This window comes from Falco naumanni, chromosome 3 (genome assembly GCF_017639655.2).
Source record: "Falco naumanni isolate bFalNau1 chromosome 3, bFalNau1.pat, whole genome shotgun sequence".
Classification (NCBI taxonomy): Eukaryota; Metazoa; Chordata; class Aves; order Falconiformes; family Falconidae; genus Falco; species Falco naumanni.
Window position 1 is genome coordinate 105,676,151 of NC_054056.1, and position 18,421 is coordinate 105,694,571.

Consider the following 18,421-nt stretch of genomic DNA (forward strand, 5'->3'; position numbering starts at 1 on the left):
GACATAATCCGTCTCTTGGACCCATTAGCAGTGTGTACGGAGCATGTTTTCCCTTGTCACAGCTGCATCTGTTCCTGAGCCGGTCTGTCTTCTTACATAACAAAGTGCTTAGTGCCCTGGCAAGCAATCCACTGTACGTCTGCATATGGTTTGTTTACATCTGGAGATGCAGTGCCTGCTGATTGCTTGCCTTGTTGGTGCAGTTCAGTGGAGACAAGCATTTTGTGGACTTACCGGTGTTGCGATTAATGCAGCATTCCGGAGTCTTTCCTCAGTTCTGGCTCTGGCAAGTGCCAGAGGCCCTTTAGGACAGGGCTTGCTGGTGGTGCTTTTTTCCCTGTGGCTCCAAGGGTGACAGAGGCGAAGCAGCAAGATGGTTAGCTGGTGCGTTGGCTCTGCTCAGCTGAAGACAGCAGTCTGCAGGGTGACACAAACACAGGGACTGGCTGGGCATACGGAGTGGTCTGGATGGTTTACAGGCATCCATATCTATGATCTAAATGCCTTTTAATGCATTGCTAGGTGGTATCATTCCTTACGTGGATTCAAGGTGCAGTTGCGAATATTGATGTGAAGCTGTATCCTGCAAACCAGGGCTGGTGGGGTGCCACCCAGGGTTTCCAGGCAGGTTTGTCCCACCCGCTCTGAAGCCTGTGCTGTCACATCTTCACTGCTATTGGTATCTAATATCTGTCAGCAGATGCTATGGTTGCATCTTCCATCACCTCGAAGGAAAAATGATCCATGATTTGCTGCTGGTACAGTGCATCAGGCAGTAAAGGGCTCTGGAATGCAGCAGTGACAGGCAGAGCTGGAACCAGTGCGGGGCTGATAATTCAAATTAGAAGTTTTAGCATAGGTCTTCAATGGCAAGGGTGATTAGCCACTGGAACAGATTGTCAAAAGAAGGGGCAGTTTCTCTCTCTGACGTTTCTGCCTTAAAACCCGAGTCAGAAAAAACAGCAGCAGCAGTTTTGTATAAAAATTATTGGGTATGTTCCTGCAACTCAGCTTATTGGAAAGTCCATTGACAGGAGAGCTCGGGAGGTTTGACCGTGGCTCCTGTCCTGGTTTCAGCTGGGATAGAGTTATTTTTTTCTTCTCAGTAGCTGGTGCAGTGCTGTGTTTTGCATTTAGTATGAGAACAATGGTTGATAACACACTGGTGTTTTCAGTTGTTGCCAAATAATGTTTATACTAAGTCAAGAACTTTTCAATTTCTCAGGCCTTGCCAGGGAGAGGGCTGGAGGGGCACAGGAAACCGGGAGGGGACACGGCCGGGACAGCTGACCCAAACCAGCCAAAGGGATATTCCGTATCATAGAATATCATGCTGAATGTATGAACTGGGGGGAGTTGGCTGGGACTTCCAGGTGGCTGCTTGGGGACTGGCTGGGCATCAGTCAGTGGGTGGTGAGCACTTGTATTGTGCAGCACTTGTTTCTTTTCTCTTCCCTTTAGATTTTATTCCTCTCCCCTTTTATCTTATTTTAATCATCATCATTAATTTTATTCCAATCATTAAATTGTTCTTATCTCAGCCCTCAAATTTTACCTTTTTCCTGTTTCTGCCCCCCCATCCCACAGGGCTGTTGGGGATGGAGCGAGCCAGTGAGCGGCTGTGTGGTCCATAGCTGCCGGCTGGGGTTAAACCATGGCATCCCCCGCTATGAGGTTGGGTTGTGTGGGCACTGGGAGCCGACCTGCGCTGCTGGAGAGTGGGATGAGCTGGGATGGGGTGTGTGGAGCACCCTGGCAAGAAATAGCAGCCTAGAGCTCTGAAGGACTGCATCATTGCACAGGAGCGTGTCGTTGCACAGGAGAGCGTCGCTGCTGTGAGGTGTTTTGGAAGACAGCGTTTTGTCACCTCTTTTGCATGGCTTGGTCAGGGATATCCAGTGCCGAAGTGTACGTGGCTGGGAGCTGCAGAGCTTAGGGCGCTTCCTGAGCGGGGAGGATGCCATCACCGGGGTTCTTGCCTGCAGGCTGGTGACTTGTCCAGGCACAGGACCCAGCTCCTCTCCTGGGGATCTAAGTGAATGGCAGAGAAGACTAAAGGAAACCCCACAAGGCTCTCCCTGTTTTGGGGAGAGGAGGTCCCTCCTGCAGGAGCAGTGTCTGGAGCTGTAGGCTGCTCCCTTAGGGCCAGGTGGAGAGCAGAGGTGGGTGGGAGAGGCGAGATCACATCCCATCATTTACTTTATTGAGCAGCTTGTGGGGGCTGTCAGCACAACACAGGTTTTGCTGGGCATCCCCAGGCTCTGAGGCAGCCCAGTGCAGGGGTTTTAAGGTGGAAAACTGCGGTCCAGTCCTCCTAACCACCTTCCATTGTCTTCCCTCCATCTAGCTGGTACGGTCCAGTCCACTTCTCCCTGGCTTTCTCTGAGCACCTTTCCTGTGCTGCCCAGCTTCCCTGGATAACTGCTGGTTGGATGGGTCTGCACTTCAGCTTTACCGGCGGAGTTGAGCTGGTTAAGGGGTATGTCACACCAGTAACACCTTTGGTGTGGATGCAGCAGCTGGATCCCTTGCACTGGTAGAAGCCATCACATTAATACTGCTGTAAGCTCTTCTGCATCAGGGGATTTTTGCAAGGTAGCAAACCCTATAGGCTCAAAGTCAGCCAGAGGCAGGTACGGGCCAGCCCCTCTGCTGCCCGCTTGCATACTGCTTGTCTTTTGTCTCAGGTCATTTTGTGCCTTTCCTGAAGTCCCAACAGCTGGATTTAAGAGATTGCTTGCCTTGCTTTTTTTTTCTTCCTGGTCAGCCAAACTAAAACTTTTGATCTTTTCACTGGTGCTGCAGGGGTAGCATCCTGTGAGGTCCTGTGTAAAACTCAGCTGGGGTTGGGGAGCTATTGCCAGTAACTTAGAAAGGAGAAGAAAAATCCAACCTCAGAGTACTAAAAAAAAAAAAAAAAAAGCCACAACCTGCAACTCGTGATTAAGACTTTGTATTTTGAGGCCTAGATTCGATCATGTTGCAGCCATCTCTTATTGAAAATGTTGGCTGAGCAAAATCTTGCCAAAATAAAATGCATTATATTGCCTTGTGCAGTTCCCTGCCCAGGTGGGTGGTAAGCCCTGAAGGCACGAGTGGAAGGGGCTTGCAGGCTGTGCAAGGAGTGAGCGGTGCAAGAGGCTGAAGTGTTACAGCCTGGGTAGGTTTAGGAAAGGTGGCTTTTCCTGGCCAGCTTTTAGCCAGGTGGCCTGTCCTTGCAGCTTGGTGTGGGATGGGTATCACTGTCCCTGGCAGTGGGGCAGTGCAGATGCACACGAGATGTGGTGTGTGCTGCTTTACGTCGTGGAAACGGCAGCTGGGGGCTCATGCCTGAGTGTGTGGGATGGGGAGCAATGACCAGAGCCCAGGCTGTGCTCAGACCTTTTACATTACATCTTATCTGCGCGGGAAAAGGTCTAGCATGAGTCTCTTTTAGCTAATGTTAAGGTTTGGTAACATTATTATTATGGTGGTTGTTGGTTTTGTTATTGTTATTCTCCTCCTTATTATTATCACTGTCATTTTTATTATATTAGCTGTGTTGCTGACATAAAGTTTATTATACATTAATGTAGTCATGCTATAGCAGTCTCTAGATGTGATATACCAAACCCCCTTAATGCTTCAGCTGATGTTGAACATCGTCACACCGATCAGTGCAATGACCTGTGATTTAGCATGCAGAGCAAAAAGCTACCATACATCCTTTTGGAAATACTTAGTAATCATTTCCAGCCCCATTTAAAGAATAATGGGTTGTTTATTTTTTTTTTTCCTCTTTCATAACAGTAGGAAAGTCTGAAATTGACTTTCCCAGAAATGATCGAGGGGGGAGCAAAGGCCAAGAGCTTTGTGCTGTGGCACAGGCAATTGAGATGCTGCTCAGAGGTTTTACACGATGGCGTTTGCTGTGTGACTTGCCGGATCATTTGATTCACAGGTATCTCACATCTGGCTCTGGTTCTTCTCAGTTTGATTTTGGGGGTGGGGTGGGCAAAGCTTTACATTTTTCTTAAATGTTAAAAGGCTGTTATTAGATTATATAAAAATACTAACAAAAAAGTACGCATGTTTGATGTTGCAGAGGGAAATGATCAGCCTTGTTTATGAGCTGGGAGGTTGGACTGGAGACCCCAGAGGGTTCTTCCCACCAGCACTTCTCAGTGGTAACTGAGGAAAAATTGAAAAGCTGAGCCTCAGGTCTCTGTGGAACAAGACGGAAGGAGGCACAGCTTTCATGAATGCGTGAGATAAGAAAATAAATGCGATTAAAGTGAGCAGGTTCAGAGGGGAAGTAAGATGCTGCTCTTTGCAGTCCAAGATGCTGAAGGCATGAGAAGTTAATCTTGAAATGTTTTCCTTTGCTTGGGTTGTTATTGTGAAGACCCACCAGTCCTGCTTGTTACTTGTGGCTTGGAGAGATGATGGGGTTCCCCAGTGCTTGGCCATGGGTAGGATTTGGAGGCTCTGCCCTTGGCAAGACATTTCTTCTCCCTCCCCTTCCACTCTTCTGCTTGCCTCTTTTGTCTGTGAACACATCGGGGCAGAAGCTGCCTTCCGTACAGTTGTTCGTAGCATAGGATGGTAGAGCCCTGGTGTCAGGTGGACCCTCAGCTTCACAGAAATGGTTGAGGTTCTGTACTTCTGCTTGAGGTGGCCAGAAATGGCAACGGTGACTTCCGTAGGCTGCTGTCTCTGAGGGGGAGGTCTAGTGGCCACAGCCAACACAACTAGACAGGAAAAAAAGCTTTAGACAGCTTCTCACCAAGTAGCTATATGTTGCAAGTGTTGAAGGTTTGGAAATAAGACCTTCCTTAGCTCCTGACTTAGTGTGACAGGTAAACATGAGTACTGGCTTTCCATCTTCCATAGCACCGTCAATGGCAGTTCTTTGTACGGAGGAAGAAAGGGGGAGGGGAAGTTTGCAGTAATTTTAGAATTTTCATTGTAAGGATAAGTGCATCAAGTACCATTTACAGGTTAGCAGGTGGTAATGTGGGTGTAACTATCTCTGAGACAGGTTGTAGCCTGCTCAGAGCTCAAGACTATGTCCGTTAGCATAAAGCGTAACATTATATTGCCTGGTGGTATAGCCTGTGCACCACTGTTGGTGCCTGCTGTCCTGGTAAATCTTGATGACCCAAGAGACTTTTAGTCAAGATCTTATCTTACAGGCTGTTCTTAATGACTTTTAGTGAGTATTTTTCTTGGGTACTTTCATGAGACAAATTACAATAAATAGCATTTCAATTCTGTATGCCCCTCTGTTTATTAACTGCTAACACTGCCTCGTGGAACAAGGCAGTATGGGAGGGGAATGTATGGGAGAGAGTAAACAACCTGCAGTCACTTGTGCTGATCTGCCATGACTGGCAGAGCCTACAGCTGGTCTTTACCTTCTTCTGATGATATTAGGAGTGCAAATACTCACAGTGACAAACACCTGTGTCTTGTTTTGCTTGGAAAATCTGGATGCTGAGCAGGTAAAAATGCTGTTGTCTCCACTGTGGCAGCAGCAGGACAGCTAAAGCTCATGAAGGTAACAAGATGCCATCAGGGATGGGGCCAGCGTGTGGGATCCTGGGAACCATGCTCTCTTGAAAGTCATGAGGTCTGGACTGAATCTGTTAGAGGCCTCCCCGAGGTGTGACAAAGCCTGTAGACCATGAAATACTGCTTACAACATTAGTATTTTGTTTGAAGATGCTAAGGGATTTTAGTGCCTGTTAGAAGTTGGCAAGCACTGAGGCTGAGCTCGTGCAGCTGTGGTTTCGCTGGAGGCTTGGCTGGCAGAGCGGGTCTGCCCAGAGGGGCTCCTGACCTCCTTCTGCAGTGGTGGGCCGGGGTGGCTTCGGAAGAACAAGCTTGAAGTAATCTCTGAGCCCTTTGGGGTGGCTGATACCACAGGAGAAATGATGAGATTGCCTCCTCCCACCAGCTTTCACGCTTGGATCCCCACACTGCCTTGTAGTAGGTGACCTGGCTGGGCAGCCCAGGCTCTGGTGACCACGGCGTGAAGATGATCCATAGCTCCATTTAAGCTTTTTTGTGCCCAGCTGCTGCCAGGGAGCCAGGTTCTTGGACATTGTTGGCTTGCTGGTGAGGAACAGCTCTTTGAGCTCCAACAATGTAAGAATGTGAGGAAGGGGTTGAGGAGTCCACTGCTGCCGTGCTGGCTCTGTTGGCTGATGGTACTTGTCCACAGCTGGTCAGTTGAGTTGGTGGGTTAGGAGCACTCCTGAGTTTCTTCTGGTGTTCTCTAGCTCTTCTGGTGTTCTGTCTTTGGCTGATTAGGAGGTGCAGCCCCATCTTCTGGGAGAAGTCCCGTCTTGGCCCTGGCATTTGTTGCTTCTTGGCTTGATATCAGCGATGACAGACCTGTGTAGGGAGCCTGCAAGCGAAAGGAGCTCCAACCAGTTCAGAAAGCTGCAGGCCATCCCTGCTGCTGCATGGGCAGCTTGCAATGTCCTTCTAGGTTGGCTTCTGTTAGAAATACAGATAAAGTCTTGAGGTCTTTTGTTCTCTTTTTAGGGTGCTCTACGTATTGTGTCAGGTAGCAGAAAGACTGCTTAGAGCTTTGTGCCAAAGACCATGGGAGCTCTCCGCAAGGAAACGAAGTTCTGCTCTCTGAGGGTCCAGTTTCACGCAGACTGGGCAGCCCCAGGAGATAAGGACCTCCACAAACCTCACCGCACTCTGCTCCAAGTGCAAGGTATGTTCAGCTGAAGGTCCCTTTTCTAAATATATAGCGATGTTGTGCATAATGTTTAAACACACAAGCAAAACAAGACTCTCCACTGCTGGGTTGGAGGAAAGAGGAGAAATAACGCGTTTCATATGTTGGTTCATCAGTTAATACACTACCCAAAAGATAATCTGGTGATGACTGCAGTTTTTAAACTGAGCATTGAGGAAAATACTGTAATTCCAGTTACCTGCAGCGATTTGAGCCTTTTCAGAATATAAAAAAAGTTAGGAAATATCAAGATTGAAGTACATGCCCAGATATCCTTAACTCTGCCCTCTCTTTCCTTTCTTAACCCCTTTCAAACTAGGGGTAATTACTAGGAGTTTTCCGCAGACACAAGACTGGATTGTAGTACCCTGTCTTGTTAACAGGTCAAAGCAAGCTGTTTTATCTAGCCGATGTGTTCAATGTTAAATTACAAATTTTTTCAATTACATTGCCTCCTTTATCACCCTGTGGATGGGCTCATAGATTCCAAGTTAATTCATGTACGACTCTTGGTCCCCATCTGTTTCGTACATCCCAAAATATGACATTGAAACATACCAACAGTCAGGATAGGAATCGGGAAGTTGCGATGGACATTGTGGCCACTTAGCTAGGGGTTGTTCTCTGTGTGGTTTGATGGATGTGGTGGTTCTGATGTGGATTACTGCTGACTGCTGGTTGTTTCAGTAATGGGGGTTCTTTGCACCATCTCTATTAGTGGTTTAAGTGGGATTTCGGAGAACAGGGAATGGGGTGGGTCTTTGCTCGTGCTCTGTTGTGGTTGACCCCTTCCTGTCTAAAGCAAGACTGTTAGATGTGCCCATCTAGGATTACCATGTATGGTGAGATGCCAGTATCTCCTTTGGCACATTTTGCTCTGCTCTGGACAGCTTGCCTTATTTGCTTGTGCTTTCTGTCTGTGTCTTGGTTTTATCCTAGGTCATTGGGTCTCTGGGACAGAGACTGGCCTTTCTATTCTATTTTTATATAATATCCAGCACAGATGCTTTTGGTGGTGCTATATGTAATGCCAGTAACTAATAGCACTGAGGTTCCTCCTGCGGATGTGTGGCTGGCTGTGCACATGGTGGGGACGTGGTGACCGTAAACGTGCTGCTGTGGTGTGAATTTTCTTACATGGCTTCTATGTTGTTTTAGCTCTGAATAGGAGTAAATGCGGGAGCACTCTCAGCACAAGAAGTGTACGGACAGTGTCATTGTGCAGGTGGAAACTCCGTGCTGTCAGAGCCGGTGGCCAGTGGTGCAGTCTTTGCTTTTATTCGAGGCTGTGTAGATAAAGCACAGTGCAGTGTTTCTACTTGTGTGTGTATGTTTACATCTATATGCAAGTAACTTTGGTAGGTATTTTTATATATATGCAAACACACATGTGAAAGCATCATTGCCTGTTTAGATCTAACTGTGCTTCCTCCTCCTAGTTTCCCTCTGCTTCTCTTTTTCTGTTCCACTTCATGTTTGAGTTTTATGCCTGTGGTGTTTTTCATAGGCATGTTTCCCCTTTCTTTCCCATTCTGGCTTTGCGTTCTTTACCTTCTAGTCCACATGTTTCTGCTCCAGGTTAGTTGATAATGTCTCTTCTGCATGGTTCCTCCTTCCCCTCGCCCAGGCAGGTTGGCCGAGCACCCTGTTAGTGTCCTGCACAACCTGGGAGTCCATGGCCTGAAGAGCGGCTGCAGCTGTGCCCCTTATTTCTTGGGGGGGGGGGGGGGGGGGAAGAATAAGGGAGTTGGAGCTGCTCTCAATTCCCTTCTCTCTAAATGAGTCTCACACTGATAGTTTTGGCTTTCCTTGCCCGCTCCGGATTGCAGCTGGTGTGGCTGAGTAGATGTTTCTCAGACGCGACGGTTAAGAATAAAATCGGGGTTACTGACCACAGTGTTTCTGCTGCGCACCCCGGGCTCGGTGATGTTTTTCGTTGGTGGTTGCAGTCTGCGCTCCGAGCCCAGGCTCCGCATTCCTGCTGTTACTTCTCTTTCTGCTGCTAATTTTAGTAGCCGCCTGGCTTGCTGCAAGCCCAGGGCTTTTCCACCTGGTTTCAGCCCTGGTTCTGCCCAGCAGAGGGATGTGGCCCCAGCTTGTGGGGGTCCTGCATGGGCTGCTGTGCCGTGATGGCAGAGGGCTTCTGGGTGCCTGAGCAGCCGAGCAGGTGGGTTTGTGTGTGTGTTGATGATGGTTTGATTTGAGCCATCCCCCCATCCCTGTGAGAAAATGCTGCCCAGAGAGAGCTGGCAGGCAGTGCTGGGAGCAGGGGGGATATTAAACGGAGCTGGGGGCATGTCCTGCACAACGCTCCCCACTGCTGTGCCAGAGCGCTGTAAAGCACCGGGGCCTCCTATAGGGGTTGTCTCGTAGATATTAAGTGGAGTGTTTTGACTGCTTCTGATGATTGAAACAGATCTGAAACCAGGACATGCTTTGATGCTGGTGATCTGAAGAACATGCACAATATCACTTGACAGCAAACATTTTATTCTTGGCAGCATCAGCCTAGCAGCAAGTGATTTGGTTGGGTGGCTTTGCTTGCACAGCTGGGTTTTTGGTTGGGCGTTTTGTTTTGGGTTTTTTTTTTTTGCTTTTCCCTAAAATCCCAGGACTCAGCACTGCATTTCCCATCCTGGAAAGCTGATACTTCCCAGCCCCGGTTTGCGGCATTGGTTTCTTCGATGGGTGGTGATGCCTGAACATGCCCAGCCTGTGCTCCGTGGAGGTCAAGTCGGGTGAGCTCTGCCAAACTCATTTTAGGCAAGTAGATCTGCGGAGAGGGCTTTCCTTCGGATAGATGGAGATATTCTTTTTTTTTTTTCTCTTTTTTTTTCCTTGGAAATATGTAACCTGACGAGGAAATGTTAAGGGACCTCATCAAGTTGAATAAACAGAAATCAAACTCCAGACTGTCCCTTTTGTGTCACTCATAATACATGAGGCTCCTTATGTGAAATGTGAACTCTCAGTGTCCAGTTTCATTTGGGATGACTCTTCTTTTTTTTTTCCTTCTTCCCCCCCCCCCCCCCCCCCAGTAATGCAGACCCACTTTCGGGAGTGGTGCAAGTGTCCTGTGCCACCCCCCTGCCTCTCAGCCTCTCTTGGATGAGGGGCTGTTTCAGGCCACGTGTATAACCTGATCTTGCTGATGACGCTTGCACCCAAGGGTCATTTATTGCCAATTGTTAGGGTGTTTTGCTATTTTCAAGACACTTGTGCCTGATCCTATTTCCCTTACGTGCCCAAATGGGATTTTTTTTGCCCTGGTTTAGTTTGGCTTGGGAATGGGCTGTTTATTTGCTCACAGATCTGGTGCTGTCAGTCTGCTGCCCATGGCCATGGCACCTGAACTTCTGTAGTAGCTGCAGCCTTCGGGGTGGGACACTGAATGATACTGGTTGACTTGTGGGATGCACCTTGACTTGGAAAGGATAAGGAGCAGGTCATGGCTGAGGTAGCCTGGCAGGCAGCTGGGAAAAATAATTTCTAAACCCCAGGTTTGCTTGAGCTGTCACTGTGCAGGTTGTCCCAGATTTGATGGTGGGGCTTGTGATGCTGCTGGCCCTCATTTTTGGGGTCAGGTATAGTAGACTTGCTGTACTGTGGTAAGTGCTCCTGTTTTTCTTAGCCAGCTTTCTGTTTCTGGCCCTAGTCAAAGGCAGGTGTTTCAGGTAAAAAAAAAAAAAAAAAAAGGTTGAAAGTGAAATAGATGACTAAAAAGTAGCCAGATCATATGAGCAGTTTTCTACCAAAACATTTCGGGCTCAGCTTGGCTTGTGCCCAAGTCACGCCTGCCCACTGGAGGGCTGGGTGATGAGTTGTAGGTGGTGGATTTCATCTAGCTTACAGCATCTAAACAAATAAATCTTTTTTTATTTCTACCCCCGGCCCCCCCCCAGTATCTAAGTGTGTGGCCTTTGCTACTTGAGTATCTCTTTTTAAGCAGCTAAAAAGTTTTTCTAAGTGAAATATGTTTCTGTGCTGCAGTTGAGAGATAAATATAGCTGGTGGATTGAAAGAAGGCCATGGTATGTGTTACATTGCTTAACCCAGTATTTTTTTCTCTTCTTTTTGTGGTGATTCTGTGTTAACTCAAAATAGAAAACCTCCTGAAAAATGTTGTTTTTCCCATTGAAAGAGATTTCATGCCAGGATGCCATTCACTGCCTTACGCTGCAACCAGTAAAGGATTAACGTGTCATGTCCGCCCCAGCTTCTTCAGCCCAGTGCCGTGTGTTTGGAAAGCAGGCGCGTTTGCAGCTGAGCCAGCTCTAATAATAATAATTCGGGTTGAGAAGCGCGGAGCAGCCTGTGATTAGCAAAATAATTACTGCACAGTGTGTAAATGAGGAGGTGGGTTTTTGACATGGTGAGAGGGACGCACGCTGCTGCAGCTGCTGGGGGGAGGCGGTGGGCTTGTGTCGCCCTGTTGACATTCCCCGTGTAAAGCTGAGCGCAGGAACCACGCGGAGCAAAACATGCTGGTAAAATGATGATTGCTTTTGAATTTTTCCAGTAAATTCTGCTGATGAACGAGCAGCCAGAAAACTTGTAAATAAGCATTTTATACTGTGCTCTGCTCCCCAGGGTAATTTTTTTTTTTTTTTTTTTTTTCAGTTTCAATGTAGTTGATGGGTATTTTCTCTCTGCTTGCCAGGAGGCTAAACTTTGACTAGCTGTTTGTTGGCTCTAGGACTTAAAAAACAGGCTAGGAAACCTTCCAAAACTTCTTCACGGGTGCCGGTTCAGATCGGGGTCAGTGGGATTGAGAGAGACATCTCTATTAAATATATGATGCTGCTCTGACATGTATAAAGCCAAGTTCACAGACTCATAGCTGATGACTCGTTGCCTTAAAATCTAATCTGCCGTGCTGCACAACAGCTCGCAGGGCATTTTACGCATGCTTTCCCCTCCACACTTTGTCAGCAAGGGCAGGGTTTCCCCCCGGCAGCGGGCTGATGGTGCATGTGGGAGGTGGCACTGTGCACACGCGGGTGCCCTTGGCCATCACCCTGCGAGGCTTCGGGGCAGAGCTCGCCCCGGGGATGTGCACAGGGCGGCTCGGGATGAGGGGTTGTTGGGAATGATCCAGCCCCAAAAAACGAACGGAGCTTGGGAAATGCTTCCTGAGGATGGTGTTGGGATGGGCATCCCCACACCTGGGCTGTGTAGTCTGTGTACCCTCTCCTTTTGAAAAATAATTTATCTGCAAATAAATATTGTACCAACAGAAATAAGTCTTTAAGACAATAGGTTTAAGTTAAAATGAGTATCAGGTACTCATACAGGTTTACATCTGTGTAACCGAAGCCTGCTGGACTAGATCTCTTCCAGACTGCCTTAAGTATTTGTATAGGACTCATACAAATAGGGCCCTGGTTTTCCTCCATGATGCTTGCTACAGTAATAGACAAATAATAATAATTAAAAATAGTGCCTTAATTAGGCTTGTTTTACTTGAGGCAAGCAGGTGGAGTGCATCCTTTGATCCTTTCCAACCTTTGTTTTTTTGTGATTTTGTGTTTTCCTTTCCTGTTATCTGTTTTGTTGGCAATAATCAGAAGGATGTGTGTGTTCATGCATGTATGTGCATGTATCGATACACATGCCACATGTTCACACACACATACCTGCTCTTTTTCTGTATTACAAAATACATATTTTTTTTTCCCCTTGTGTCAAAGAAAGCCAGTATCACCTGCATGCCACTACACAAGCCGTTAATACTGCAATGTAAAGCTCAGGAAAGCCTGGAGAACGTTTTTCTAATAAGAGGATATTCTGGTCCTCTTGATAATCAGACCCCCATTGTAAACTCATTTTGAGTCACAGGTTTAAATCTTTGTTCCAGCGGAAAAAAATTTTATGGGCAGCCCAAACAGGCATTAAATCCTGTGGTGTTTTTTTTTTTTTTTTTAGCAGACTTGCTTAAAATAGTGCAGATTTGAATCAGAAGAGTGACTCCAAGGGAAAAGAGAAAAGTTGAAACAATACAAATCATGGTTTGGTGGTACAAACCTTTTGTCCCACCCCAACCCCTAACAGAAATTTGGCAGAGGCAGCAGGCTGGGTTTCCTTGCTGTGAGACACTGCATGCTTGCGATTGCTCTGTACTGTTGGGTTTCCCTCTGCTCTGTGGGTGGTCACCCCACTTTTATTATGGGGATGCCAGAATATGACTTTGGAAGTGAAAATTGCCAGTTTTATGCAGATTTATTCCCCTGCTTCCTGTATCCTTCCTGCATTTGCAGGGAAGAGGCTTTTCTGGAAAATGAGCTAGCATTTCAGAAACGCGGTGTCTCCGTGATTTTTGGTTTTGACCTCTTTTTCCTGTCCTGGAATCATAGAATTGTTTAGGTTGGAAAATACCTCTAAGATCGAGTCCAACCGTTGACCTTAATTAATTGACATTAATTAAATGGTTGAGTCCACCACTAAACTGGTCCCTTCCTACTACAAGTAGAACATCCCCAGACAGGCTCACAGCTCTTCCCACTGGTCCTGCGCGGCTTATCCATCACCTTTGTGTTCAGTGGTTGGGATTGCTGTGGCATCAGTGGCCTTTGGGATTATGGTTTTGTCAGGACAGAGCATCACGTTGAGACAGTCCACATCTTGGGGTGTGTGTGTGACTCGTGTCCTGATGAGGTGGCAGGTGGGTCAGAGGAGTCAGTGCCCAGGTGAGGATGAGCTGGGAAACCTGTTCCAATTTTCCAGTGCTGCAGAGAGTGCTCCTGGATGCATGGTGGGTTTTGTGGGCAGCATTGAAGTTGAAAGCTTTTAAATCTCCTTTTGCTCTTTGTTCCTGAGAAATCCAGTGTAGAAAGGTGGCATACGTAATTTTCTCCTTCTCCTTCTCCTTCTCATCCAGATGTTGGTCTTAGTGCTGGCGTAGCAGCTGGGTACCCCTCAGATGTGGCATCAGCACCCTTGCACTACCTGTTGTGCTGCAGGTGATGGATATGCTGCCTCTGCTGCAGCCCTTCCTTATCTTCATGGATCCTTGGTGGGGGACCTTCTCCTGGCAGGTGGGAAGGGCTCTTCTCTTAACTGGCCATAGCTATCCCAGTGCATACACCTCTGCTGTACGCACTTTGCCTGAGTAAACACAAACTGCATTTTCAGTGCTGCTTTTTTTGCACAGGAATGGCAGATGTGGTGTAAAGAGCTTTTACACCGTGCAGGGTCTGCACGCGCTCAGATTTCCATGCCTCGGTCTCATGTACATCCTTGGTTCCCCCAACTCTGATACTGAGGCATTTTTTCAAAATTAAAAAGTGGCAGTGATCTTAGCCTTTTCCTTACAGCAGTCCCTGAGCGCGGAGGAACAGCGAGGTTAGCATCTGGAGTGGATGTATTTATTACTGCTGATGCCTTTTAAATGATTGAACAAATTTTCCCTGCATTATTTAGGGGAGTTATGATATTCACCATTAATGGAAAGCTGTCTGGGGAAATGTGTGATTCGCACTCATAAATACCTTCTGTCCTTTTGTTATTTGCTGCCTGTTTTCTCCCAGCTCTTGCCTGTCCTTTTGACATCAGCATTTGTCCTTCTGTCAGTTCCTCCTGCTACCTTCCCCCTTGGTGTAGGTGACCCGTGGCTGAGTAAGGGGTGAGGTGTTTTTTCTTCTGGACAGGTAACTTAACTTGCAGTGTCACCAGCACTTATATAAAGGATGTGGTAATCCGGGTAAGGTAATAAGGTTTGGAAACTCTTCAGTACATTTGAGAGCTCTTTCTAGCAAATGTTGCTGGGATTAATGTTCTTCATTTTACTGTTAAGGATAGCTGGAAGCATGAACAACCCTGATGTTAAGTGTGCTTGTCTCCCCATGATATGATGCAATATTGCAGCTGAGTTTTATTGCAAAATGAGGCAACGTTACCTGATAATTCAGTTGTGACAGGATAGGCTTCCCTCTGCAGAAGACGAGAGTCCCTCTGCAGCGGATGAGTCCCTCTGCACCAGGTAGTTTTACTGGATCCTTAAGTCACTAAAGCACATTTTTTTTGCCATGCAGCAGAAACACTGTTTCCAGGGTGCAGTTTTAAACATGAAGATGTGTCTGTTAGCTTACCTGCAGCCCTGCAGGACGTCAGCATCCCACATCATTGGTGGGGCTTGGGTTGACCTCCATATAGTAAATTCAGTGTTTGAATCATGAATCTAAAAGCATGGATTTGTCTTAAATCACGAATCTAAAAGCTGTTTTTTAAGGAAGGGGGTATTTAGATAGAATCTTAATTGTTGATATTCATTCTTTTGGCTGGAACTGTATCTGCCTTGTGCAGAGCCTGGCCCTGGAAGGTGAGGGTGCTAGGAGGAGTGTCAGGTGCCTCCACACTAGGTCAGGAGGTGGGAACCTCAGCTTCAAAGGGGCATGTGGAAAGGATGAAAAGGGCACTTTGGATCAGTGGCTTTCTCTAGAGCATGCAGAACAGAAATGGCCTTAAGTTAAAAAAAACAAAAAAAAACCAAAACAAAACAAGACTCTAGATAAGGGATTTCCCCCCATCAGGGATTTCCCTCCAACCATTCTTCTGCTTTCACTAATGTTTGTTTCTGGCTTTCAGACTCAGAAATCCCTCCTGTAGGAGCCTGGAAAAGGGTTAAGTTTTTGTGACTTCTCCCTGTGCAGCTCTATGAGGGAAAATGATTTCTTTGTTGCTTTTTTACCCTGGGTCCTGCTTGCCCAGCCTCTCATGCTGGAGAAGGTGATGTGCATCTCACATGGCATCTCAGGCTTGCTTGAGTGCTCTTACATGGTCTGTCTGGGAAGAGCAGAGTGGCACGAGCAGGTACCTCACAGACGTGTGGCACCCTGGGAACACAGCGGGTTTGGGATTGGACCCGGAGGAAGATGTCTCAGGTATTTCTGTACTCCACGTTCTGCGATCTTCATCCTTGGGGCAAGCCGTTAAGCCTCAGCACACTGGGTTATGCTGGGCATGGGGGTGGGCGCTACTGGGGGAAAGGAGGCCCCACTCCCTGGCTTTTGCTGCCAATCGGTTCAAGTCCAAGAACATAAGGATTTATTGTTTTTCTTATTCCACCTAATCTCTCTACAGAGGCTCTGTTTAATATCTTACCCGTGTTTGAAATGTGGAATTTATCTGCTGCTATTATTATCCCAATGCAAAGGGGCCACGAGGCTTTTTGTTTGGTTCAGCCCAGCCCGGGTCACTTGGTGCTGGGGGTCCTGGCTGCAGGATGGGGGTGCCCAGGCCACGTCCTCTGTAAAATAATGTTTCCCCCTTTATTCTACAGCAGCCTGTTGTGCAGCTACAGCTCCTTTTCCTCTAAAAATTGCGAGTGGTGTGGCGGGGTATTGCGGGATGCTTCTGGAGGTCTCATTCCCGGCAGTGAGGTGTCCTTCATCACCAGCGATGAGGAAGGTGCAGAGGAGGCAGAGAACGGTCTTCCCTAACCAGAAACCCCACGCAGCCCCACCATCCTGCTTCGGGGTTCCTTCCCAGCAAACTAACCCATCCCTGGAGCTAAATTCCCTGGAGCAGCAGATAGTTGCTGGCTGCTTCTTCTCACCAGCAGATGACTGCCACCTCTCTGAAGTTGCACCCCCCCCTCCCGCTGTTCCCCTTGTGCCATGGATGACATCCCATTTATCTCCTGTTCCGGGCCGTGCCGGTGCTCGTGGCTGGTCACGCGGCTCCCACGGGGCTCCCACAGGACCGTGCTGGGTTTGCCGGTGCTGAGCCACCCGCGTGGGCGTGTGGTCCTGGCGTGCAGTGCTCACCCCCCCCCTCTGGCTCCTGCTTTGGCAGGGAAAGAGGGAAAACGACCGTGAATTCTTCACTGCTGACTGCAAAGGGCAATTATTTAGTGGGATTTTGGGCAGATAGAGCCCAGAACGGTGAGGCTGCTCTGAATCTGAATGGTGAGGCTGTACTGGATGAATCATGGGGGGGGAGGGAAAAAATAAAAATCTCTTGAGTCATAATCCCTAATATTACAGAGCGGATTTGCTGTGGGGGGGTTTTTCTGTTCCTGTGTGCTGACTAATGGGCAGAGAGGCAGCGAGAGCCCTTTCTCTGCAGTTTCATCCATGAGGAATGCAGCCCTGCCGCCCCGCTCCTCGTCTCCCTGCGGCTTATTCCCAGCCGAGCCCAAGCCCTGCAACCCACCGCCAGCCAGCTGGGCACTGCTCCTCCTCCTCAACCCCCCCAGTGCCACCAGCAGCCCGGTGGGTGCTTTCCCAGCGGAGGGGACGTGCCAGCAGCTGTTTGTGCCCCTGTGGCTCTGCCACTGCCGGGCTGTGGGACCCATCAAATACCCCTGTTTTGCAACCAGCACCTGCTCTTTGAGCATCTCAGAGTGATTTACGAAGGGGGTTTAACGTGATGACGGCCACCCAGCACCCACAGCCTGGTGATATAAATACACTGAAGTGAACTAGCTGTCGTCTCCATGGAGGTGATCTGGGCTCTGGATATCTCAGTACATGAGCCTTGGACCCTGAGGAATTTAAAATCTGTGTATTTTTACAGGGCATCTGAGTTTCGGCATTTTATTGTCAGCCAGCTTTGTGCTTTCAGATTCAGAGGGTGCCATGACTCCTACTCTGTTAAATTAATTTTGATTAGATCTCCCTCCCCAAAGACATATATAAAATCAGTACTTATTTACTAAAATATACCTGCCCTTAGCCCTTTGCTTGCACCGTCGTAGGGCCAGGGATGGAGTGTCCCGGGGACTCGGGGTGATACTCCGTCCCTGGCCCTATGATGGCGCAAGCAAAGGCACCGGATGTCCCCAAAGATGTGGTCGAGAGACCATGGTGGCCTCAGGGGGGTTAAGTTGTGAGTGGCAGAGGTGGTTCCCCAGTTGGTGTGTGTTCCCCCCCCCCAGCACCCTCTGCCTTGGGGGCCAAGTTTTTGGCTGCCTTGTTACTCTGATTAATTTCCTGGATGAAGTAACGTAAGTGACATGTATGCTCTATAACCAGTATGAGCTGCTAGTTTACACTCTGTATGTATTACTACAATATATTTTTAATCTCCTTTGCTGAAAGCATGTGGAATTGAAAACTTAATACACGGAGGCACACCCGTACCTGTGTACTTGCAAGCAGTGGAAGTGATTTAAATTTCAGTGGGCAAAGTGTTTTGTTGAGATATGAGACTTCTTTTTGCCTTACAACGTCTTTCATTAATTTTTCATTAATCCAAGTATTGGTGATAGGATAAATGTTCCTCCCCAGAGGAAAGCTGGTACCATCCCAGTCCAGGAGCAGCAGCTTGGAGCTCATGGTGCTGGCTCTGAGTTTCACTGCGCCTTGGGTTTCCCACAGTCAGATGGAGCGATGATCTACACTATGAAGTTTTTGGCTTGTTTTGGGTTGTATTCCCCTCATATAAGGTTACTTTTTCAGTTCCCTTGTGGCATTTGCTACCTCCCCGTAGGAGGAGAGGCGGCAGCATTTTAGGGGGGGCTGCGCATGTTTGGGAGATGCAGATGTCACCTACAGCAGGTGATGTTATCCACTCCCCCGCCACTGTGTACGGCTTTTCTGCTGGGCAGCTGAAGCCAGCTCCCAGGAAAAAATAAGCTTCTTCAGCACAAAATAGGCTTTTTCCTGGTTTTCCTTCCCCGCTGCCTCCACAGAGCTATTTCTAAATCAATTGCATTTGGTCAGCATAACTACACTGGTTGGGGCT

General features: G+C 47.9%; 1 long non-coding RNA gene across 1 annotated transcript in view; it reads left to right on the plus strand.

Moving 5' to 3' along the window:
- Window positions 1-3,420: 3,420 nt before the first annotated feature.
- LOC121085073 overlaps window positions 3,421-18,421 on the plus strand; it is a 135,977-nt gene continuing 120,976 nt past the window's right edge. The window contains exons 1-2 of the long non-coding RNA XR_005826946.1: window positions 3,421-3,940; window positions 6,532-6,712. This is a non-coding gene — a long non-coding RNA (uncharacterized LOC121085073). The remainder of the gene's footprint in view (window positions 3,941-6,531; window positions 6,713-18,421) is intronic.